Source organism: Xiphophorus couchianus, chromosome 7 (genome assembly GCF_001444195.1).
Source record: "Xiphophorus couchianus chromosome 7, X_couchianus-1.0, whole genome shotgun sequence".
In the NCBI taxonomy this organism is placed as follows: domain Eukaryota; kingdom Metazoa; phylum Chordata; class Actinopteri; order Cyprinodontiformes; family Poeciliidae; genus Xiphophorus; species Xiphophorus couchianus.
Genome location: NC_040234.1, coordinates 28,754,032 through 28,781,456, shown reverse-complemented (window position 1 = coordinate 28,781,456; position 27,425 = coordinate 28,754,032). Strand labels below are relative to the sequence as shown.

At 36.2% G+C, this 27,425-nt stretch overlaps 1 protein-coding gene across 1 annotated transcript in view; it reads left to right on the top strand.

The window, feature by feature from the left end:
- Positions 1-27,425, top strand: part of LOC114147672 (alsin-like) — an 80,784-nt gene that overhangs the window by 14,978 nt on the left and 38,381 nt on the right. The window lies entirely within an intron of this gene.

The following is a 27,425-nucleotide window of genomic DNA, read 5'->3' as shown; positions in this document are numbered from 1 at the left end:
GTTTTCCATTTTGTTAATCAATAACAGATAAGTACAAGTTTTAATTTGGTCTAAATATAATTTTAAACTATAACAATGAAGAGAAAAGGAAAGGACAAATTTTAAACATTTCTAACTGTGAAACCATCAAAAGAGACCTTTCTCTTTTGCACTTAATTCCCCCCCACAACCGTATCTAAAAATGTTTTTATCCAGTATATTTATTAACTACAAAACAACTTTTATTAAATTAAATTAAATTTGATTTTATGATCATCCATTTTTTTTACTTAGAAAACAGCTTATACTTCAATAATATTTTATAAGATGTAAATAAATAACCACATTTTGTTTGTTTTATGACACTGGTTTCTGTTGAAAACATCCAAAAACGAATTTAAATTTAATAAAAGCTCAACCTCAGACAATATTTCCACACTCTTCCCAAAGTAAATCTTTGACTGCTTACCGTTTATTTATTTTTATTCACGTTAATGTTTGCAGTTCATCTTTTTCTTTTTGTGACACTGAAACAAAGATGGTGAGGTTTTGGTTGGTTTCTGCTCTCCACTGATTGTTCAGATGTATTTAAAGACATGCCGATTTACTCCAAACTTCCTGCTAAAAACTCTTTAGGAATTCTTTTGTTTTTCAAGAGTGAGTCTTATCTTATGTTTGTCAAAATGTTATCTTTGGCATTTCACACTAGTAAAACTGACAGAAATGGAGGAAAATATCTTAAATTATATTTGGACACCTTTTTTAATTTTATTGTTAATTTAACTATAGGTTTTTTTAATCGTTTATTATTAAATATTTAATATAGTTTTGCTATTTTTCTTCCAAAAGCCCAAGCTTTTAGTTGTTTCTCATTAGAAGAAAATAAATATAGAGTTCTTGAAAACCTGATGATCAAATCTTCAAGTTGGATCTTAAAGGTACTAAAAGATTTGGCTACTTGGAAGCAAAATCCAAGGTGCAAAGTTTTTGATTTTGAGTTTTATTTTACATACCCAAAAATGTCCATGTCGTATTCTCGGCACATTAAAGACTTTGGACTATTAGAGTTTCCTGCTTCTGTGCACATAGTCTCTCTCTGTGCGTCTAGGAAATGCAAACCATAGGAAAAAATAAAGAAACCTAAACGGATTCTAGTATTTTAAGCTGCAGATATGAACAGGCACCTCATGCGGTCGGGTGGTTAAGTGTTTCACTGCGAACAATCCAGCGCAGCTCCCTTCATCATTGTGGGAATTGAGAGCAACAACAGGCAAAAGCAGCTGTAATTTAGTGTGGCAGCTTGATCAATCAGACCAAAGGACGACCCAGTGTGGGAGGGTGGGGTTGCATGGTGGCCCCTGCTGCATTTGGTCCATTTCTGCCCTGAGTGGGATGAAAGGAGGTGGGGGTTTGGGCTGCAGTGGGGGGAAGGGACAGGAAGAAGAGAGAGAGGTCAAAGAGGGCAGGGGGAGAAGGAAAAGAAGTAGGAGGAGAGGTTCAGCCAAAAGGAGAGTTTTCTGCTCTGAATCTGGTTAAAAAAGACACCAGATATAAAAGATATACGGATATTTGTTATTAAAACAAGACGTGGGTTTGATTTTCATAGTTTTTTTTTGCAAGGTGTTGTAATTAGATAACATTCAAAGCCCCACTGCTGCTGTTTAACATATAAAGCTAAATTAAAACTTTGACCAGCATAAATTTATCTTATATCTGATCCAGTCGTTCCAATTTGGTATCAGTGCTGTATTGTGAAAGAACTACGTTTCTAATCTTATCACACTCACTCATTTCAAGCTCAGCGCTTCTGTTTGCAGAGCTGATCACAGCTGTATAACAATTAAAGGCTGGAGTTGGTGAAGATATTGATCTGACGTGTTGCCGCTCCACCCACCAGTTCCTACCAGCGTACTTTTTTATAGCTGTGAAGATTTTACTTCCAGGGCTTTGTGTCCTTTTTCTTTTCCTTCATGTTTGTCTGTTACATAAAATCTTCATAAAATACACCAAATTTTGTGTTTGTAATATGATCAAATGTGAAAAGAGTTCAAGACGTATGAATATTCAGATCATTGATGTGGATGGACCAATGAAGACTTTGGTTAAGTTATAGAGATTTGGGAATAGTTGCTGAAAAATTTGCATAAAAGATTGGTCCATTATAGAATAGTCAGTAGCAATGAGGATGTAATGTTTCTCGAGTCTGATGAGTCTCCATCCATGACTTTAAAATCATCATAAAATCTTTTTATCACAGCTACTATGAAAGATAAAAATAGGAGGCTGTAAACTCAAATTTAGCGCTAAATACCTGATATTTACTAACAAATATCAGGTATTTCTTAGGAAATGTTCACATCTGACATCCAATCTCATTTTTTATCTCTGTCTTAAACAAATGAACATCATTTTACTTATTTAATTAAAGATGGAAGCAAAAACGCCTTCTAGTCAAAGGAAAAGGTTCGCCCCAACACCAAATGGTTGGATTTATCCCATTTGGTTGAGATAACTTCAGAGAAACTCTTCTTGTAGCCCGTCTGAAGAAAGTCAGGAAACTCCTTACTTTCAGCTGTGAGACGTTTGATGTGTTTCTTTCATGTTCAGCTTTGACTCTTTCCATTTCTTAATTCCCAGCCACTCTTTGTGGAGTTTATTGGTATCTTTTGGGTAACTTTTGTGTTGCAGGATCCTGTCCATAATGTCTTTTGCAGATGGTTTTCACATTTTTCTGAAGCACCATCTGACACATGGTGGGAGTGGTGCTGAATTTTGTGGTGCTGAACTGGCCAAGCCCTGTTGCACCAACACATTCCAAAGCCATGACACCTCCACCTCCGTGCTTCTCTTGGAATGTCTAATGTCCAAATATTTCACTATTAGGCTGATATCTCCAAAGAGCATTATTCCAGATCTCCTGTTCTTTGCTTTTGTTCTTGCAGACAAACTTTAATCTGGTTTTTGTGTTTTTTGTAGAGAACAAAGCCTAAGTTAGAAAACCTTGATTACATTTTAGGGTTTTAGCTGGATGGACAGCCAGAGCTGGAAATGATGGATGTTGTTTTCTGTGTCCTCCACATAGAGATGACTGTCATTACAGTGGAATGGCTGATTTCAAATACTTCTCAGTTCTCTCTGCTAGATTCATAAGCTGCTAAAGTCTTCTTCCTAAAGGAGAAGTTAGCTCCTCAGACAGCTATTTTGGTCACATCAGGTTCATGATTAAAACATCGTTATTTGGCATTTTGAAGGATTTTAAACCCCAGTTACTCTGGTGAGCCATGACTGTAAAAGTGATGCATCAGTTTCTTATGTTTATTATTAATTTTTAAAGGTGAGCTGTTTTGCATCCTTGAACAGGTCAGAATATGTTTATGGGCAGAACAAAACATGTCCATTACATTCTTTTGCACATAATGAGATTTTAATCTGCTCACTTCTGCCTGTTTTGAGCTGTTCAAAGGCGTCTTGTCACTTTAAATCCAAATAAGCTGCTGCTGGCCACGCCCCCCAACTCACACGTTTACATTGACATGTGAAAATGGCAAACAGATTAGCAATTATACAACTGTACATCTTTGAAAAGCAGAAGTGGAGCCTCCTGCACAACCAACAAGAACGCAGCAAGTGGTCTCTAAATTGTAAGTCAACAAAAAAAAAACCTTGTCTTTTCCAGGAGCCATCGTACAGCCAATACAGCAGTAAAACCAGGTGACCAAACATATTGGAGCTCTGCTTGGGTTGCTAGGCATTGGGCTGGACTTAGCCGGGGTTGCTAGGTGATGGGCAGTGCCTGCTGATTTGTGATGTTACATTTGGAAGATTTTTTGAAATGGCTCATTTTCCAGACACCAGAAAAAACACTAAACTTACCTAAGCCAACTGGGCATTTTTTTAAGCATTTGGATTGTTTTTAGACCCAAATGGAATTTTGCATAATAATACTTTAAAAATAAAAGGTCTTATTTCATTTGAATGTTAGGTTGTATTACTTGAATTTCCCAGTATTATCATTATAATCGATATAAAACATTTATCTTTTATCTTATCTAAGTAGATATACACAGAGTGTTGGCCGTTGACCTCATTCTTTCACATTCTTGTATTTATTAGTCCCTCCTTTCAATTTACTTTCAATTTACTTAGTGGTAACGTTTCCATGTTACAGCCATGCAGTGAATGTGGAGCTCCTAAATCTCCAGCAGGAAAGTCTGGGAAGCTTTACCGTAAACTAAACCGCGCCTGCAGCTTGGACTTCGTCCAACTTGAAATGCATCAATTTCCTGGATATTATAAACAGTCGCTTTAAGCTGTGCCATTTATTAAGAGCGTACAATGTAAACCTATGTCAAACCAAAATCATGTTCCCAATCATCTTAACCGTTGAAGCTTTTCTGTGAAAAAAATGTGTTTATGGAGAAGACAAATGTTTTGCTTTAGGAACCAGAAGAGCGAACACAGCCGACTTTTACGGCAATTGATTATAATTTAGCTGTGTAATGTGAGGATTTGTTGGAGCTCAGTGATAAATGATGACAAATCATCCCAATGAAGCTGCCATGAGCGCCATTCCACATAAGCTTTGTCCAAACACAGACTTTTGGCCACCGAGTGAGCAGTTGTAGCAGAGATTGTTGTGCTTCTGTCCCTGCCTCCTCCCGGCTTTCTGCGGTGTGAAACCCAGCAGTTAGCAGCCACACCGGGTCAAATGGGACGCACTCCATCACGACTAACTATAGCTGTTTGTTTGTGTGCGCGCATATGTTTGTGGATAGTGTCTGCAGCGGTCAAGCAGCTGTGGGCAGTTCCAGCGGGACTCCAGACAGTCGGTCACTGTTTGCTCTCAAGTCTGCAGCAGAGAGGAAAAGAGGGAGAGAAAGAAAAGGAAAAAAGAAATGGGTTAGGCCGGCAAGCAAGCTTAAAGCAGAACACGACGAGATGCACGCCGCCAAAAAGGATTTCTGATGGTTTGGACCGTGCTTTTACTGCACTGGAGTGTGACCATGTGAAACCCAACACTGAACAACTATTTAAATGTTGAGCTGATGTGGAAAAACACAGTTTAGTTTGGTTAGGGAGATTTTCAGCTTACAGGACATGTTGGCTCACCAAGTTGGTCTAACCAGAATCTTAAGTGTTTCTGACAAACACTCTCAACGTTCATGATTCATAGATTCATAAGCAAAAGGTTTTATGACGATTGTAAAAAAAAAAAGCAGCTACAGTTTCACATCCTCATGCTTTGTGTAGCTGCAGTTGCTCTTGTTTTAGAAAAAGAGTAAAGTCATTTCCAAAGAGCTTGAACGTTAAGGTGGGTGTTCATGGGTTCAATACTGTAAACATGAAGTGTGTGTTTATGTGCAAAATCTGTGGGTGTGGTACAAAGACATAATTTTGGGTGGTGTTTATACATTTTTGGTGTTATAAAACCTGTAGGCCTCCCTGCTTTACTATCAGATGTAAGATTTTGGGAAGCTTAACGCTTGCTTTGCACATTTTGGCGGTGATGTTTGGCAACTGTTCAAGTAAAACAGAAAAATATGAACATTAGGGATCATGGGTTATGCTTCCTTATAAGTTTTCACACTCCTTTTTTTCCTTTTTCTCATGTTAAAACTACAAACTTAAATGCATTTTATTAAGATTTTATGTGATTAAACCAACACATGGTGTCAGATTTCTTTAGAAAAGCATCTTAACTGTGGTGTCCATTTTTGTTCAAATGCGTTGCCTTCAGAAGTCCCCTAGTTAGTAAATAGAGTCAATTTTGTGTCATTTACTTCCAGTATAAATGCAGCTGATTTATAAAAATGCATCACAGTGAAGGCCAAGAAACACATCAGACAGGTCAGGGAAAAGGCTTAAAGCACAAATGTTCAATCCAGGAAAAGAAATAGGAAAAAGTGTGACTTAATCACAAACTTAAGGCAAAACATGGATATTGACCTGGCTGACTGTCAGAATATTTTGAAGGTTTTCAGTTTCACATTATGTTGGATTGTCGACATAAAACTTATTGTGGATTATTTTATTGGAGCTCATTAATTGGACACTTGTGGATGTAAAAACACAGTTTTTGTTCGAGATGGATCTAAGACGTCAATGATATGAGGCTTTGAACAATGACTCAGACATTATTTTGCATTTCTAATTGGTTTGACAAAAGCATTTACTGTGTCTACAGTTGTTATTGTATCGTTGATTGGAAAACATGATTGGAATCTCAAGAATCTTAGCTTTCCAATGATGTACATAGAAAGGGTGTTGCAAAGTAAACGTGCAACATTGTTATGTCTTCTGGGCAGGACAGAGAAGAACGGCATCAATTAGGCATTCCATAAATTTGACATATTTGATGAAAGTCACTGTTTTTTGGCTTTTTTGGACGATATTTTGGACATTTCCAAAATCCCATAGACGATGGCAGTAAAATGCAATGCTACACTTCAGCTGTGGTTGAACTGGGAAATCCCAACTTCCCAGTTGCAAAAATCAAGTAGAATGCCCTTCAAAGTTAGATTTCCCAATGGGAAACTGGGAGCAACGCCGACAAGAACCAGTTATGACTCATAAGGTGGAAATTGCGTTTCAATATGGCCGCTCTTCACATGACCAGCAAAATGTGGCATTGACTTTAGATTTATATGAGTGCGTCTAAAACCAATGTCACAACTGCAATTATAAACTGAACAAATTAAAAGTAGTGTTTGTTTATTGAAAGTAAAGCGTAAAATTATGTTTGTTGGAGATATTGCAAACAATGTTTATGGGTGTTGAAATTCTGACTTCTTAACTAGAACGCTGCTACGTCTGACGTCAAATCCAGGTCCAAATTCAAACTTTCCAGGTAACTGGAACGCGCCATTAGTCAGAGTTGATGCAAGAATGGGTGGAGCTATTGAGAGTGAAATCCTGGAAGAAAACCATTTCTGCAAAAATTTCACTTTGAAGAAGGGACATTACCCTAACAATGCAGCCAGTCAGGTGCAGCGAGTGAATTGCAGAGTACAGCTGGAAGTCTGCTGCCCAAATCATTAGCTTGATTTATTCAACAATGTTAGAAAGATCACATGTGAAGCTGCAGTACAGCAGAAATCCTGTCTGAACTAGCTTGCAGGCTTCGCCTCATTAATGTGTTTAAATGGCCTGAAGTCCAGGCCGAAATCTAATTAAGAATCTGCCTGGAAAATTGTTCACAGACTCTCACCATCAAATCTAATGGAGATTGAGCTAATTTGTAAAGAACAGTCGACAAAATGTCACTATCTAGATGCTCAAAGATGGTAGAAACATACCAGAGAAGTAACTGCAACTGCAATCGCTGAAAAAATGGTTCTGAATGCAAATTATTTACTAATTTGGTGCCTTTTGAAGGCAGTTATTTAGACAGGATTTTATTTAAGTGTATCATGGTTTTTAAAATTCTTGGTACATGAATGCATTTTGCAGGGCATTGCATTAAGATTCTACATCTGTGGGAAGAACTCAGTTTAAGTGAAAATGTTGAGTGACTTCTCAACATGTAACTAAATTAAAAGCTTTTGGAGTTTCTGAAAAACTGAAAACGAACTCAGTAAGAACTGCAGGCTAAAAACTCTTGCTATAAAGAGAAACCACACTGAGGCAGCAGTCACAGTAACTATATGGTGGAAAGCAGAAATAGTTCACACAGCTGTAGGGGTTGTTCTGTGCTATAACATGGTGGAAACCCACTGGGCTGCAAGTGATGTCTTAAAAACCAGTTCAGAAGGTTAACTTGCAAAATGTGGTTCCACAGGATTAGATCGTATAGTTTGAGTTGTCTCTCGCCTAGTTTCCTTGTGTTACTGTGAATGTGTCACGGGTAGGTGTGTGTGTGTATATATGGCAAGCCAGAGGTATGTGTGGGACATGCTGCTGAGCGGTGGGGGAGGGGAGATCCCTGTAAGAAGTCAGCAGAGACGGCGAGAGAGAGAGGAATGTGGGCAGCTGGTTTGTGTCTGTCATTGCAACACAGAGAGTCTACAGTACTGAACTACATACACACACACCGTGATGAAAGAGCGATTTATTTGGACCTGCAGAGGGGGTGTTCGGGCCGGTGGGGCAGGCTCCAGGAAGCTCGGAGGCTGATATCTCAACTACTTGGACAAGAAGTCCAGATTGCCCAGTTGCCAAGACCCATACGTTACGTTACAAAAATATATTGTTGCAACTGGAAGAGGAGACACAAACCAATTAAATATGGTCAAAGTTAGGAGGACTGAGGAACAGATGAACTTTGGTGATGTTTTGGACACAAGTTAGCTTGCGTCCAGTTGTTCTTATTGGACTTTAAAAACGTGAAGACTTGAGTTTCCCCCCAAAAAATCTAGCTAAGCCTGGTGGTGGGGGCCACAAGTTGCCCAACCGTGTTTTTGTGTTAAAAAAAACTTTTAAAATCTGACAGGAAATTCTGGAAATAAACCATCAACAAAGAAAATACTGCAGTGAATTAAATAGAACTAGTCTTCTTGTAGGGTATGTATGCATAATCAAATGTAATTGTCTTTTTATTGTTTGCTAAAGATTACTGATGTTTTATTGTATATTAATCTTAACTTGTCTTTGCTATAACTGTTACTAGTGAATATATATTTTTTAAAATCACTTAAAATAAACAATGCTTAGCCTGGCGGGGCAGGTAGTAAAGCCTGATGGCCCGCCAGGCTTATAATACAATGGGGTAAACTGCTGATGATCAACCTGTTAAAGCTGCATTATGTTAAGATTTTAACCTTGATTGGAATACATTATTGAAATCTCAAAGTAATTGCAAAAACACCATACAATGTTTTTATGTGTTGCGGATGGGACAGGAGAAGAAGACTCTCAATTAGGCCTTCCACAAATCTGACATCTACAACTCTTTAAGAAAATTTTATAATCTGACTCACAACAACTAATTTCCTTTCTGGGTCATGTAATGGTTAAAGAACGGGATACAAAATGTTTTGTTTATAGGCACAAAATGGAAGGAAGTTGATTTGAAACCCAAATAAACACGAGTAAACTGGCAAAAACTGCCTAAACAACCATTATGTCATTTTGGTTGCTAGCCTAACCACTTCATACTTTTGCAATTTCGGTTGCTTTGTCCCAGACTTATCTGTATCGGCGTTGATAGCTCGTGATTTAGATCCTTTCCTACTGTAATAAAATATGAAATATGGTTAAATTACTCCAATAAATAATGTACATTAGCAAAAAGTCAAATAATGTACTGGTTGATTAAGATTTTAAATGTTTTGTAATTTAAACATAATATTTTATGTTTTGTTGTTTTTGTATATGTAAATTTTGCCTTCATCAAGTTATGTATCTACCAGAGAAATAAGTTTAATGTCAGTTGGTAAATTATGGTTTGTTTTAAGTCCTAAATGACTGAAGGTTGGTGATAAAAATACTAGATTACAACATTTAGGCCAGTTAAATTCTGGCAGCAGCCATAACATTGTTTTAATCCATTGAAAATGAAACTTTTATTGGTTAGAACGTTTATGGTTTGCCAAATAATGATCTGTAGACGTTAGCTAAAGTCGTGCACCATTCCCTGATGGTTCTAGTTATCTGGATGGATGAAATAAATAATACTGCAGCTATTTTTTAATAAAATTAGCTTACAAGTGGACCATTAAAACCCATTTAAGATTTATACTATTTGGTGTTTGTTGCAACACAATCCCTGCTATTACATTTAAAGTGAGATAAATGGATAAAGGATCAGGATACTTTTCCTGAAAAAAACAAAACATATTGAGCCAACGACATTTCCCTTTTGATCAAATTGATAGTGCATTAAAGTGTGCAGGACATTATTATGTTAAGAATAATGGGGAGAAAAACCCTAATCCATTTGCAAGCTGCATGATTTTATCTGATACTCACCGTCATTCTGTTCTCTGATCTTTGACCAACCGTCCATGTTAATAAGATACTCAAATACTGCTGGCCATTTCTGCCACAGGTGCTACACTTGTAGCAGCTGCTTATAATTTCACATTATTATGTACAGCTGCTCTCATTAGGATGTTCTGAAAGCTTCCAGTTGGCAGCAAACAGCCTGTAGGGCTCTACACTCTCCAGATTTCATTCTGTGTAAAGTGAAAGTGATGTATTCATTTGTAAATATGTTCCTTTTTCACACCACGGGTTTCTTGTTTGAACAGGGCTTTAGACATCTGTAACCCGACTCAAACATGGGAAATAAATCCCGTCCTATTGTCAGCAGCCATGTATTTACTTTACAGCGTACACAAAAGAGCTGAGGTCTCGTCCAGTAACTCATCGCCTCCCTGGGGAAATATCCCTTCAAAAGATGACTGTGAAACTGGATGGCATTACCTTCAGGCTGTGGAAAAACACTGTTTAATTATTAAGACATCCAGGACATTTGGGCCAATTTTCTTTATTTGTGACAGGACTATTAAAACCAGACTGAGTCAACAAGAGAAAAGAGGATTTCAGATGTCTGCTTAAGCAACAAACATGTTTGTAGGTTTATTACTTCCATTTGTGTCTCAACTGCTTCTGAAAACAGCCCAAGTTTTGAGCCACAATTAGGGCACTCAACCGTCACCTAGCAACCCCAGCAGAGTTCCGCCCGTTACCTAGCAACCCGAGCGGAACTCCAGCACATTTGGTCAGCTGGTTTTACTGCTCTACGCTCTATGCAATGGCTTCTGCAGAAGACAAAGGTTTTGTTGTTGAGTTACCATCCAGAAACTACTAGCTGAATTCTGGTTGGTTGTACTGAAGGCTCTACTTGTGCTTTTCAATTGTACGGTTGTATAATTGCGCATCTGTTTGCAGACATTTTCACAAGGAATGTGCATGTTGAGTTGGGGGGCGTGGCCAGCAGCAGCTTATTTGGATTTAAAGTGACAAGATGCCATAAAACATCTCATTCTGAGAAGAGCTGACTAAAATCTTATTATCTAGGAATGATTTTGTACCAAAAAAAAGTAATGAAAATGTTTTTGTAGCACATAGACCAACCCTAACATGATCAAGGAAGCATAACAGATGACAGTGGTGTGTTTGCTCTGTTGCCTTGCAGCCAGAAGGTCTTGGGTTTAAATCCTGTTCTGAGTTCTTCCTTTGTTTAGGTTTACATTTAGCAAAACTGAATTGATTTTTTTGTTGCTGCCCAACTGAACGCTGGTAAACTTCAGCACCTTGAACGAGCTTCGCTTAGGAATTTTTACAACACTACCTCCAACATTTGCTGAGACACATTCTTTAAAGCACAAAAGCCAACTTCATGGCAACACTGTGGAGAAGTAAAGTATCTGTAAAATGAGAACTAGTTTACCTTTAAGGCACAAAAATGTACACAGTATCCATCTTCTGGATGTTGGGCATCAAACTAAAACACTTTGTCTGCTTATGTGGCTAAACATCATGCTGTGTTGAAACACATTTATCAGATAGAGGTGATGATTCAGTTAACTTGCTTTAGAGGTTGGGAGTAGTTACTGATCCTTAGCACAGAGCTCTGATATTGATACCGTGTACCAGATGGCAGGGAGGTAAACAGTTTGTGCTCTGGGTGGCATAGATCACTTCAGACCTGCCACACTGACAACATGTGTGGCAGGAAGCTGACGACTATCTGCCTTCTGTTGGTGGACTGAGCTGTAAAACCAGCTGTTTTCAGAAGCACACAACACAAACCTTTTCATAATTGTCCTACACAAATATACAACGACGTATTAGTGCCATTGTAGGTAGAAAAAGAGGAATAAATGTCTGGCAAAAAACTCAGACGTTTTTTTTAGATTGATCTCAGAAGTTTTCTAGAAAAAAGCTGAAATCTTTCAGCTTGAAAATATGGTAGGAAAAACAAACATTTTGAAATTAATTAAAAGGAAAAAAATTAAGGAAAAACTAGGACTTTTTTAGCATAAAAAGTAAAAGATTTTCAACTTTAGAAAATATTCTGAATTTTAAAACTTAAAAATTTTTGACTTTTGAAACTTTTTCTGGAATATTTTTGAGAATAATTTTAAAATGTGAGTTTTTTTCTAGCAAATGTTTTACTTTTAAAATTCAGAAATTTCCACGTTTTTTATTGAAAATTTTTGTTTAATGTAAAAATTTCAGAGTTATTTTGTTGGGAGCAAATCTTTGTTGCAAATCTTCAACTTTTGAAGCTTAGAAATTTCCTTGGTTTTTTTTTTTAGAAACATTTCTGATTAATCTCAAAATTTCTGATTTTTTTATAGCAAATCTTTGACTTTTCAAACTCAGAAATGTCAAAATCTTTTTGTCTCAAAATTTTGAGATGAATCCCCACCTTTTTTGTCTAAAATGTCCCTAATAAGCCATTTTACAAGCAGCATCGTGTTTCAGTAGAATTTATGTGATCAAACAATCTCAAGTGGAACATCTGGGAAGTGGAAGAAAAATGTTTTTTATGTTATTTTAATAAATAAATTAATAAAATAACATGTTCCATTATTTTTTTTCATCCCATATCAGTTAATATTTAACACAAACCTTTGCTGCAATAATAGCTCCATCCTTGGAGTGTGTTTCTACCAACTTTGCTCATTTAGAGATTGGACGTTTGTGCTCATTTTATTTTGCAAAACAGGCAAACCTCAGTCAGCCACAGATATTTAATTAAATTAGAGCCATATTTTAACTAGGCCTTTGAAACCATCTGTCTGTTTTAACTTCTTAAATGTTCTCTTCCTGGATTACTCAGCATTTAGTTTTATCTTCCCATAAACTCTTCCCCACAGCATAAAACCTTCGCCACCATGTTTTATTGTTGAGGTGGCGTTTTCATTTAGTGTTAATTTTCTGCCAAAAAAGTTGCATTTTGGTGTCATCTGATCACCACACCCTTTTCTACATTTGTTGTGTCCATTACATGGCTTGGAGCAAACTACCAACAGGACTTCTTATGTCTTTATTTCAATAATGGCTTCCCTGGTACTTTTCCAAAAAAAAGCCCAGTTGTCATGCCAACCAATTCTCTCACCTGAGCTATCAATCTCTTCAGGCCGTCTAGAGTTACCATGGGCCTCTTGGCTGCTTCTCTATTTGATGCTTTCCTTGTCCAACCTGCCAGTTTAGGTGGACGAACTTGTTTTGATAGCAGTTTTCCTCCAGTGTGGCCCTGAATTTAACAGGCCTGTCGCAGTAAATCAATTAATCGCATGATAAATTTCCATTTGTATGGTTGCTTGTCTCTTTCTACCAAAAACTGGATGACTCATCTCACCCCTTTTTCAGAGGTCATTTTTACATTTTTTACAGTATAAATGCAAACTTTGACATTTTGAAAATAAATTTTGAAACAACTCTCGTTTTCCAATAATAAGTTTTGGTGCAACGATGAAAGGATTTTTGGCTGTATTGAAGCTACTTTATTTTGCAAAACTGCAATGGAGAGACATTTTTCACAGTAAACCAGATGTAACTACTGGTGCAAACCACAAAGAAGAAGACAATAGGAAGTAGCTGGATGATGGCGAACTATGTTTTATCATGATTTATCACACAAACAAATTTATTCACGTAAGATTTAAATTTCTTATTTAATGGAAACAGCGCAATCGCTAAATTGTGGGGGGTTTTCGACATTAGCGCAATATATATTTGTAATGAAAACACTGCTAGAGTTCAGTGTTTATGTTATTTATTGTTTTGTTTATGTACTTTTGACATTTAAAATGTCTTTTAGTTCCTGTGTTAAATGTTTTTTAGAAATGAACATTTATTTATCTTTATTATATTCATTAACGTCACATATAAATGTTTAATAACATGTAATGTCCCACATATTAAAAAACTAAACTTGAAACAAATAAAGGAGCATTTCTGTCATGTACTCACATGGACAAAACATTTATCTACGTAATTTATGATATGAATAAACTTTCTTTTCAAATCTGCAGATATTTCCTTTGTTTTGTTCTCATTTAAGATGAGCTGATGGTTCCCACACCATCTGAGTATATTTTACAGTGTTTATGTTAACGAACCGGCACAGATCATCAGTGATGTGCATACTAAAGTTGAAGCTCTGCAGGGATCTGGTGTCTCCTGCAGCTCCCCGTTGTCCAACCTCCTGTCTTTGGTCTTGCTGATGTTACTGTGGGGGAAGTGGTTCACATTCAGAGTATTTATACTTAGGCTACTAAGTTACATTTATTAGAGTAACTTTTTGGAAAAAAATTACTTTTACCACGCTGTACTTTTTACCGTTACTTGAGTAATTTTATTATGAAGTATTTCTACTCTTATGTCTGGATTTTCTACCCATGAAAAACAAACTTTTTTAAATCAAAAATTCACCAGACACAGACACACACCTGCAGTTTGTGTTAAAGTTTAATGAGTTTTTTATAGAAAGAAAAACTTAGGAAAAACTTTTTTTATCTGAGCTTGTTTTTTTTTTATATATATATATCAAAATTATTGTAATTTTCATCCTTAAAATGCCAAAATTTCCACTTTATACTTTGGTCCATCTGATGATACAAATTTTAAATATTAAATTGATAATAATATGGTAATAATATGGTTAGTTACTCAGTACTTGAGTCGACTTTTTACCAAGTCTTGAGTAATTTCTTGGATGGCTACTTTTTACTTTTACTTGAGTTATCTTATTATAAAGTGTTTCTACTCTTACTTTAGTAAAAATTTCTGGATGCTTTACTCAGTAACTTATGAGCTTTTTTTTTTTTTTACCTAAAATTCACCAGACACAGACACACACCTGCAGTTTTTATTAAAGTTTCATAAGTTTTTTATTCAAATAAACTCATTTGGAAAACAAATATTTTGTCTTGCTATTTTTTGTAACTTATGTGAGTTTTAGTCATTTTTGTCCTTATAATTCCAAAATATCCACTTAACTTTATATTTTGGTCCATTTGATGGTGTTATTTTTAAATATTAAATCAATGATAATTTGATCAGTTACTTAGTACTTTTCACCAAATACTTCTGTACTCTTACTTGAGTAATTTCCTGGATGGCTGTTGAAGTAGTTCTACTCTTACTTGAGTATTTTTTTGGGAACTCTGTCCACCTCTTCACTTTGCGCTCACTCACTTAGTAGTTCAAACTTCTTCACTCTGTCGGTGAAAAGCGGGTCTTTATTTTTCCTGTTTTGGACAGGAAGTGAACAGGCCAGATCAAGTCAACGCTCAGGCACTACAGGATTGTTGGCTGTTGTGACTTCCTACAAATCTGTCAGCATAAACAGCCGAGGAGTCCTATGCTGAACTGGTTTGTCTGGTTTAAGCAGCAGAATGGAAATGTGTCTTCCCTGAGGCAGGGAAGGAGAAACTCTCACAGCAGCAGCATGTTAGCATAAAAGCTGCCTGAGCATGCAACTTCTCCTAACAACTGATACCATCTCAGTTCATTTTTCTGCTTGTGGAGGAATGCAAATCCCAAACAGAAGAAAAGCTGAACTCTCAAAGGAGGTGAAGGACTATTAGATTTCAGGTGATAAGACATTTCTACCTCCTATAGGAGAGCTTGTGTTATGCTAATGTTGCTATAAGAGAACGCCATCCTATAGGTTTAGAGCTGCCACTATACACTCTAAAAATAAATTTGGAGCACATTAAATATTTTCTGTTGAAGTGAATCACTTTAAATCAGACGTGATGGCTTAAAATAATGTAATTATAGTTTATTTTGGTGAAATTTCAGCATTATTTAACTGGAGAAAGTTTTTTTTGTTAGTTAGTTAGTTAGTTAGTTAGTTAGTTAGTTAGTTAGTTAGTTAGTTAGTTAGTTAGTTAGTTTCGTGTCTGGAAAGTGAGCTGTTTCAAAACCTCGGTAATGTAACATAACAAATCAGAAGGCACTGTGCCGTTGCCTAGTAAACACAGCTAGACCAGCCCGTTACCTAGCAACCCAAGTGGAGCTCCAGCACATTTCCCAGCTTGTTTTAGAATAGAATACACTTTATTGAATCCAAGGGGAAATTGCTTATTAGTTGACGAGCTGCTCCATCCTAAGTCTTAAATATTAATAATAGAAATATAACTATAAGAGATACCTAAGAGTGACGTAAGTGATTCAATATGAGAAAATAAAAGTAAATAAATAAATAAAAAGCAAGCACATGCAAATATGATCTATGAATAATCTACAAATGTGTGCAGAGAAAATTAAGATTTAAGTTATTCAGTTACCGTTGTATGTAATGTACAATGGCTGCTGGAAAAGGCAAGAGTTTTTTTGTTGACTTACCATTCTGAAACCACTGGCTACATTCTTGTTGGTTGTGCAGGAGGCTCTAATTCTGCTTTTCAAAGATGTACAATTGTATAGTTGCACATCTGTTTGTAGAAATTTTCATGTGCAAGTCTAAATGTTAAAATAATTATCTAAGAGTGATTTTGTGGACTTGCTGGGGCGCTTTTGAGTATTTTTCTGCTGTATAACACGTGTGTTTACATTTAATCCTCCGTTTTATCCACATGTTGATATTTGTTACTGTGTTTGAGACCCAAAATCCTTAGAGTTTGAAACCCTTTTCCAAACTGATTGATGCGCCTGACTTTGTTTCTCATCTGCTCTTAAATATTTTGAGATCAGATAAAAGAGAGGAAGAAAGTAAAGGAACGAAGAACAAAAACATAGAACTCTAATTTCCTTTTTCCATCCTTAATTCTGACTTAGCTGAGATTTCATATTTTTCAGACTTTTTTTTTTCTCAGACAGCGTTTGTTAGCAAATTGTTGCACTGGTTTTACTGGTTACATTCTAACAACGAAGATGCAGGAGAATGTGACGTGCCAGTGTGTGTGTTAAACAATGGCAAGAATGATGACCGCATGAGATTACATCATAGGAAAGCGATGTGAAATATCCCCAAAAAATTGACTTGGAGTTCTCTTACTTTATCAGCTAGAAGGAAAATACTGAAAACAAAAAGACGTGGCTGCAGAGGAGGTTTAAAGTGAGTTAAACAGTGGGGCAAATCTGTTATTTTCCCCAGTATACACAATGTCCTGGTGTTTTACTTACCCTCCCCCACAGAGCACACAAAAGTCTTTGAGGTGACGTGCTAATTGATGCAAAGTAATGGAGGAGGAGAACTCACAATGGCTGCCCCACTAAGCTTTACATAAACTTATTTTTCTTTTACAGCAACAAAACCTATGAAAAAATATGTTCTCTTTATTTATTTTTGGTAATATTTAGTGGAACCAAACCGAGGAGAAATCCAAGGAAAAGTCTGAAGAACATGAGGAGGAGGGGAAGTCGGGGTTGACCTCCTGTGGGTCCGGGGTCCCCACACCCAGCTGTGGTCGTCACCTCACACTGCAGGATACACACACGCACACACACTCACCACAGCGATTGTCGCTCTGTGGGAGTTTGACCTGAGCCAGATGGCCACCACTCTCCACCTTTTATGACTCTCCGTTTTCCTGTCATGTTATCTCACTAAACTAAAATTTTTCACACCTAAAAAAAAAAAAAAGAACCAAAGATTCAGAATACACTTTTCTGGGATGGATCCATTTCAAGACAACGCTAGTCTTTCATTGCAGTGTGAAGGAGGTGAACAACACTAAATCAATTATCTATCAGTTAACATGCTGCTTTTATGGATGGCTGTGATTAACGGAGAGTAAATAAATCAAACATGTCAACTCTAGCAGCCAGGAGCAATGTGGTGACTGACATGGTTTTCTGCAATTTGCCTAAGTTATATTGAGCTGGACACAGTTTCAAATTGTTTTATCAAAAGTAGGAGAAAAGAGCAGATTACAATCAGCTTCATTCTTCATCATTTTGTCTCATCAGAGGTGGATAGAGTAGCCAAAAATTACACTCAAGTAAGAAAAGCAATAAAAAAAAGGTTAAAAGTAGGCCGGTTGTGGCAGAATGCATTGATAAAACCCGTTCACAAACTGTTAAAGTATCAATGAATTCTTCAAATTAAATTATATTAAAAATATTTGTAATATTTCCAAATTAGCACCACACTTGCATTTATTTATGTCGGTAGATACGACTTTTTATTACTAGCTGAATAGATCATGGACTAAAATCTGACATCAATTAAGGTTTAGTACAAGTAAAAATGTTTTTAATCATTTTTGAGAAAAATCTGCAATAAACTACCAATTATGTACTAATGCGAAAAAGTGCAGGGATTTGTTGATTTTGCATGAATTTCCATGATAATTTGCAAGAGACTGGAGAGATTGCAAATGATTATCTATTGTATATAGATATAATTTGGCAGTAAACAGATAAAAATTACATTGATTTGATTGATAATGTATTATTTTAGCACATTTAGTGTTTAGACTAAAACTCACAGGGAATCATAAAAAGCTATGGTGGGCCGGATCTGGCCCACGGGCCTCGAGTTTGACACATGCGCGCTAGATGATCCTCCACTAGCCATGTGATCTGACAAATACTTTGATATTAATGCAGATAATAACATTATTAATGTGACATTTATCATATAAATATTGCTCAATAAATGCTGGAAGTTGTTATTCATTTATGTTGGTTCTGCAATCCCAGCTTCATGCATCTAAAACTCACGATTTTGGCTATTTTACTGGTGTAAAATTAGAAAGTGTTTTCTTTTGTGGAATAAAACGCATTCCAAAGCACATTGCCAAATTACAGCAGAACAGTTCACCAAACAAAAAGTCAATATTCATTTGTTAATATATACAATCCAGGCTTAAATCCAATAGAAAACCTTTCAGGTGATTAGCTTTTTTATGTTCCTCGCCAATTAAAGTAAGAGGGAACATTAAATGAAGCACAAGAGGGCTAGACTTTTGCATTTAATAGCAATTTTCACAAATGCCAACCAATTTATTTACATTTTGTAATTGTTTTTCACTTACCGTACTATTGTTCTGAGGAATAAACTCCACCTTAAACCCCATGACAGGTGAAACAGCCCCAGTTTTCCACCAGGAAGTCATTTAGTCAGTTCCAAGAACCTGAAACACTGAGATGCACTAATTTAATTTATTCTATATGCTATTAACTTAATTAAATATTTAGAGCAGATGTTTGTTTGGTTTATTGAAGAGCCAGTAAACCACTCATCCTTAAAACATACAAACATTTACTAACCCAAGAGCATGAGCCACAGCGCACAAACCCACTTATCTATAGATTTCCTACATGTTCATTTGCTTCTTAAAGCCATTTGAATTAAACTACTTTATCTCAAATAAGTCTCTGATATTCATATTTTTATTAATACATGCTATTCTCCCAAAGCTCCTCCATGAAAGGCAGCTTTTTGCGTGTTTTCTGCTGAGTACGATCATGCCAAATTACCCAGTGCCTAAAATATTCTTTATCAAGCTCCAGACATGTGTTTTCAATGTTCTTTAAATATACTGCCTTTGCACACATATTCACACACGAAAATGCACACGCACAAGTATGATGCCAGATAGTTAAAAGAAAACCCCTCCCTTTACTCTCTGAGTCACAGTTCAGTACATCTCCATTTTGTTTTCTCAGTATTTGGTGTCAGAGAAACTTAACGTACATTTACTATGTTAAAACACGAAGCTTATTTGCTAAAATATTAAACTGTTACCGAAACTATTTTCACAAAGAATCAGAAACAGCTTTACCACGGTAAAGGCACTGTAATAATTCTTGGAACAGAATATTTGCACAAAGTAAGATATCAGGCATCATTCATTCAAAAAGCATGAATGAATGAAGAGACGAACGTTCGTGTGAGCGCAGGACGCTGTGGTCAGTAAGCCACTCTTGCTGCGTCTCTGTGGCCTGGCTGTAACCCTGCATGGGTTTACCCACCCACACATGCATACACGCTGCAGCCTCTGCAGCCTTGTAAACCTGGGTTGTGTTGTTTCCAGCAGCAGTAATATTTTACGAGAGCTTGGTAGGAGAAATACAGGCTGCTCAGGTCACGACATGAGGTTACAAGTGTGTGTGTGCTTTTGAGGGTTCTATCGAATTTGGGTTTTTGTTGTTGGTTTTCTTCAGATGCCAAGTTACTATACGTGCAAACATTTTAAGTTTGGCATGCTCCAGATATTTTGTTTTCGAGAATGAGAGGCTTTATTGTAATCCTTTAAAACTGTTTTGAAAAGTTTTAAAGAGTGGTTCAAATGGGCAAATGAACAGCATCTGTAAGTCATGTCTTTGATAAAAAATAAACACATCACTTACAAGATGCATCACTTTACTTAGTTTATCATATTAAATTAAATTAAATTAAATTAAACCTTTATTTAGCCAGATTAAAACCCATTGAGATCAAGATTTCTTTAACATGGATGACATAGTCAAGAAAGGCAGCAGCACACATCACAATAAACAACAGCAATAACAAAAATAGACACTAAAAATGTATAAAATGCAAACAATTTGACAAAAAAGTGTTGTGACACTAATAATGTAAAATGTAAAAACACAAGCACTGTTGACAAGATTTACCTTTGTTGTTCTTTGAAGTTTTGTGGGCTAATATAGCCTATAATAATATCATTACAAATGAAAGCCATTAGCTTAGTTATGATACATGAAATATGATAGCTATTACTTTTAGCTAAATTAGCTAATAACTAAATTAACATAGAATAAACATGTTAGCTATTAGCTGGTTCAGCGCTGGCGTATAGCTAACATACCATACGTTATGGTAGTTTAGAACTAGTACAAAGAGTAGTTCATTCTCTTTGTACTCAGAAGTCGGATTTTATGAGTTACCAGTGGGAAATATACTAAAACTACCAGATCTAGGACATAAAAACAGCTTTTTGCATTTAAAATTTTGCATCAGTAACCAATATAAACTATGTACTATAAGGACCTTTGATGGTTTGTATTTCTTTAAACAAGAGGAACACACATTGCTCTCTCTATATATATTGTATTTTACCTTCAAGTTAAGCAAAATGCATTGCTAATAGTTTGTATTGCTAATATCATTGAGCAACAACAGCTGTTTTCTAAGATGTTATTACCAGGTTCCAAAACTTCTGTAATAGCTTTTATGGTAGCTATTAGCCCTTAGCCAATTAGCCTATAGATAACTGACTGTACATGATAGCCATAAGGTTGTAAGAAGTTAACAAATAACCAACTTACAATTCATTCATCAATGTTATCTATCTGTATAGAGGTTTGTTGGTGCTAAAATAATTTCTTATAAGTCTCAAACTGTATTTTCCTTGGTATTACAGGAAATTTTACCAAGCGTGGAGAATGTTTACTAAGCCTTGATGATTCAACTTATTAATAAAATCCCTTGATAACGGTCAGGTGTTGACAAAAGTGAGTGAAACTGGAGCCAAGTCTAAGGAAATCATTTAAAAAGTCCCAACCCTTTAGAGGCATTATTATTAAATAACCTTAAATGGTTATAAAGCACTCTTGGGATGATGCAAGATTCTTGCAAATTATGTCAGATTTTAGATAAATGGCAACCAATGCTATTAATGACTACATAATTTCAGGACCTTAATTTCTCACACAGCCCTCAGTTTCAAAGGTTCAAAACACTCTAGTTTTAGAATCTAATGATCTAATTGGTTTGTAAAAATCTGATCAGCTCTCGATTTTTAGTTTACACACAAAGACAATGTTAAAATTTGAGATGACCACACCCACAGTAATTGAAAGCATTTACGTTGACATTGAATATCAAATGACCTGGGAAAAAAGAAATGAAATAAGATCCTATCAGTAGCTACTGCCAGCAGCTGTGCTCTTTTAATGTTTAATGTTTGGATCCAACACAAGAAAAATATTAAATGTTCCTTGTCTGAAATACCAGCCGTTGCTAATTTTTTTCCCCTCTCTCTGTTTTAAGAGTTGTTGTAAAAGTCTGAGCCAAAACCTGCTGGATGCTTTTATGTAGAAAACACTAAAATTGCAAATAAGAGCAAATCACGAACATGGGTAAATAGAAAAAGAATGGGGGAAAACAAAAGAAGAGACAACCATCGTGTGTGGAGGGAGGAGAGATGAACTTGTTTCTTCATTAATATTAAAAAAAGAGCTCATTTAAGCATTTATTCTGCCAAAGGCTTTCCCTTGTTAAAGTGCGTAAAACACAGTATTTCAGCACGACACCACAAAATTTGAATGTTTGACAACATCCTGCATCATAACTTTATCTCTGCCATTGTAACAAACCAAACCTTGTGAAAATCGGGTAAAAGCTGAACTTAATTGTTGTAATTATCTGATCCACAAAGTGTTGTAAGAGCAGAAAAACCCGAATGTTCATGTGAAGAATGACTTCAACCGTTTGGACGTCAGATTAGCTCAAAGCTGATCTTCAGTAATCACGAGGTCACGGCACCAGATGTAACCCGTCTGTGTTCGTCTCAGGTCCAGCAGGTCGACTTCACGACAGGCACATTCAGGTTCTCTGTATTTATTCTAACAAAAGAGGAAATCAAGTTGGTGGTTAACATCTCTCAGTTCTCAACTGTCCAGCAGCTTCTGCCTAATGGTAACAGAAAAAGGGAGAGGAACTATCAGTTACTGGTTGCTATGGTAACCACCAACTGTCAACAGCAGCGCAACAGAACTTTATACACCAACTAGAAAATTCCTGAAGAAATTTAACTGGGGCCTGCCAAAGTGTGCCCGTCGGTTTGGACCCAGCGTTATGATGCTAGAAATTAGCATCAATGCTAAAGAAAGCTGCAATCATATGAGGACAATGACAAGAATGTTGACTAACATGTACTTGCACCGTTCAGTATGATAAAGTAAGTGTATCAGCTAAAATTAGCAAAAATGCTAATGTTAGCATCGTTGCTGTCACTAGCATGTGGGACATCACTAGGATGTTTTCTATAATGGACTTACTCCATTCAGTATACTAAACATGGCTAAAAAGTAAAATAAATAGCTAATAGCTTATTAAAGCTAAAATGCTAATGCTAATGAACTGCCTTACTGCGCAAGGCAGTTCCCTAACCTCAGAGAAACAGATAATGCAGAATAATATTATTGCACCGCCTGCGGCGGTGCACTAACCTCAGGGGCATGTTGAGGCTTTTATTTTGAAATTTTTGTTAAGCTTAATTTCAAAGGTCCACACTAATCCCATGTGTAATAGTCATTGGGTTAAATCAGTTATATAATGCTCAAAACACAAGTAGTTGATGTAAAAATATTCAAGGCTTTTATTTTGAAATTTTCTTTATGCTTCATTTTAAAAGGCCAAACTAATCCCATGTGTATCAGTGCTTTGGATAAAAAAGTCACATAAAGCCAAAAAGAGCAATAACATGATGTAAAAATATTCAAGGCTTTTATTTTGAAATTTTCAGTATGCTTCATTTTAATGTTCCAAACTAATCCCATGTGTAACGGTGACTGAGTTAAATCAGTTAAATACAGCCCATAGCAGCAAGTAGTTGTAAAGGCCAGTTCAGTCCTCCTGGTCTTCCACTATAGTTAGAACTACAGTGATGCGTATTTGTAGTCCTAACCAGCAGCCAATAGCCTCCTGAGTTCCGTTGCTATGGTAAATAATTCTCTCTGCCAACTGTCAGCTGTGAGTGAGACATGCAGGTGGAAACAATTCTCTGTTTGAGCCAGCCAGTTTGAACTAAAAAAAGCATTGGAAACAACTCCTTCCCGTTCGGGAACCGTAATACATATTCGAAAAGCGTTTGAAGCGTATGAGAGGGCTGTTTGTCGTCTCCGATAGTCCCGCAATTCATATCTCTACGTCACTCACAGTATTAACAGCGATAAGAGAAAGACATGGTGTGCCCAGATCTGAAATTTTTGAGAAATATATGAAAATACATGGGAGAGAGCCTGAGAGAGCGACAGAAAATCCTGTCGCATGACTTTGCTCTGAAGCACCGTGACAGAAAACCATAAGCCCTAGAGAAATTTCGAAAACATTTTACCGGAGCAGACCGGCGTATCAATGTCAGGACCGAGTTTGATACCAATCGTGCGATATTTGTGGGCGTGACGGCGATTTCAAAATTATTTTGGGCTCAAAAATTCTCTTCATTTCTCACTCTAAAAAAGCGGCAGTTGGTGTCAGTTATGCTCTGCGTTTCGGCAGTTGGAAATTTGGCTCGTTTTTCGCTTTTTACGTCGCCATCGTAAGTCCAATTCCTTATAAAAGTAATAGCTCCCTTCTCGGCATCGAGCCGCACGTTTTGATACCACTTTTGTGGGGTTACACGCAGCGGTACGAGCCGCATTAACGGTGATGGAAGAAAAATAAATAAATAAAGAGACATTCTATTGGGTGTAGAATAATAGGTGCCTTCCATGCATTGCTATGGGCAGGCCCCAATAAATGTATGGTAAAACAACTTATTGACTAAATAAAATAAATTTAAAAAATAAATACATTTTGATAAACTTTTCATCTGTATAATTGTAAAAATAGAACCCTGTTACACATGCAGCTTCCTCAGGAGAAATAAATGCACTATAGCCCAGTTCACACTACACAATTTTAGAATTGTCGGCCGATCGTCGGCCGATTTTCAAAACCTGAGAGACCACACACTAGCCAACCAAAATCGTAGGTATAATGTGTTCGATCGGCCCGATCGTGCAGTGTGTGGTCTTCAACCAGCCACACAGCAAGAGCAACACACCACACACAAACTGATTTCTCACCGACATTCAGATTCCAGACCGAAAATACAGGAAATGCCCACTATAACACACGTGAATTTAGAGTAAACAAACATGGCCGACAACGTAGAAGCAATAGCGACAGTTTGTGAGCTCATTTTAATCATAAAAAATGTAACAAAAAGAAAAGGGGTTTCATAAAAGCGTGGAGACGGGGAACGCGACTACTCTATTTTTTTTAAAGTTACGTTTTTTTCCGTCTATACCATCTGTGTGTTTAGATTATTTTCTGTTCTGTCGTTTCTTTAAGGGAATCTGTGCTTCCTGATTGGCTACCTGTCACATTCAACAAGCTGCGTTCTCACTATCAGTCAGAGAAAACCCCCACACACTGAGATAATCCAGCATGTTGAATATGTTCAGATGGGAGCTGTCCCGAGGTTCTAACGACTAGACCCGATCAGTCGTAACACACTGCAGGATGATCGGTTGTGATTATTCCAAGCGACAATCTTAGAATGCAGAACATTCTAAGATTGTTGTAAGGGGAAAATGGGGGCAAAGTGTGAACTGGGCATTAGGGGCGTGTGACATCATCCAAGATGGTGGTCGTGTCACCAATGCTTGAGGTGTTTACAAGTATAACGTGGTTTGCTATAGTTACTATTTCCATTGTTTAAATTTAATTATTTCCTCTGATTATTATGTGTACTTTGCGACTTTGTGTGTTTTTGTCCTGAACCCACAAAATTAGTGTATCCTTAATGGCGGATAGCAAAACCATTGAGAAATGAACTTGATCACCAAATGGATTATTATAGAGCTGAATGAATAATTTTGATTATTTTTAAATAATACTGTAAAAGATTATCTGTTGATGTTGGTTAACATTAATTAATTGGGCTTTCTTTGTTGCTTTTCATTACAGTGGATCAGTTTGTTTAACATTTCATAAATATATTCAACACATTCTCACTCCCGACTCGTCATATATTGACGAGTTGGGACGATTTCTGACCATGCGTCGTATATTGACGCGAAGGGTACCCCCTTCGCGTCAATATGCGACGACTTGGGCAGGGTCCTTCAGCGTCACATGTTGACGATTTGGGAAGGTTACGTGTTTTACGCGGATTATTAACATGAAGGGTTCTCGCAACCGCTGCCAAACCTTCAAAACCCTACGATTTGGTTAGGTTAGGGCAAAAATTGCGGTAAGGCATAGGGTAAAACCCCTTGCGTCACATATTGACGCAAAAGGGATACCCTGCGCGTCAATATGTGACGAGGACGGACCGTCCCATGCGTCAATATATGACGAGTTGGGAGTGAGAATGAGTTGATATATTGAATGTTTTGTTTATTTCACTTAATATTTCTTGTAAAAAAGATGGAAACATTGGCATTAATTTTCATACATTTTGTAAGTTTTCTTTGTCTTGCTGGTTGTTTATGAATATTAAAAATGATAATACTCTTATTCAATCACGTCATTGGTAAAATTATTTGTTTAAGATTTGACATTAAAGGTTTAGGACTTGAGACTTGCATGCTTTCACTGTGGATTCAACTTTGGTCTTTCAGGCCTTTACCTGAGACTTGTGGATGGACTTAAGAGTTACTCGTGTCTAAATTCTGTTAGTTTTTGTCTTGATTTTACACTTTTTGTATTCATATACAAAAAGTGTGTGAGTATTGATGAAAAAGCATCAATAAAGACAATCCAATGTTTTTTAAATCTTTTTTTTATTGCACACATTGTGTTACTACAATTAGTATGGTGTATACATGCATTAGATTTACATGTAAAGATTTGAAGCAAAACCCAAAAGGCTTTAATTAAAATACAATGTTTTTGACATAAAATTATTAATGCAGATCAACAGAAACAAAAACATAGGTTTTCATTTGCTTGTTTGTTTTTAACATCTTGGGGAGCCGTGAAGTCATCAGTTTCCCTTGACACATACATATGAGCGAGTGTAAGTACAATGATAGGTCCTCCAGCACCCAGTTGCTGTGAACAGCAGAAAGAGAAGTCAGAAAACCAAAATATGCAGAAAAATTCTAAAATAATCATTAATGTATTTTAATACTAACAAACAGATCTCAGTTTTACAAGAAGCTAAAACTGGTTTAAGACAATCGATTGATTATGACATGAAAGAATGTATATTATCAAAGTAAACTGAGTCCTTGAATCTTCTCAGAAACGGGAAATGTATACACCATACTAATTGTAGTAACACAATGTGTGCAATAAAAAAAGATTTAAAAACATTGGATTGTCTTTATTTGAAGTAGACTACTTGCTTTATTTTTTTGCCTTTACAAAATGGTAAACTCAGATTTCAAAGCACTGGGGAACAAGATGATTTCATTTTCGTCATATCATTTTTTTGTCTAATAAAAACATCTATGTTTTCACTTAAATTGTACATCAGTTTTCACATACCGACGTGCAGAATCAAGACAAAAACTAACAGAAATGAGACACAATTAACTCTTAACTCCATCCACCAAAGTAACTAAACCTTTAATTAAAAATATTAAATGAATAATTTCATAAATGGTGATATTGAACAACATGAAGAACATTTTTAAGATTCATGAACTACTTCAGATGCTGTTTTATTCCACCAGTATAACCATCAAGAGGAAATAAGCTTTAAAAAAAATTCTTAAATTTCTTTACACTTATGCCACATTTTTTGCAAGAAATATTAACCAAAATAAACAAGACATCCAATAAATTTATAAAATTAAAAACAAACTGATGATTCATTATAAAATAGTAGTAATAATAATAATAATAATAATAATATCCAGACCTCCATAAA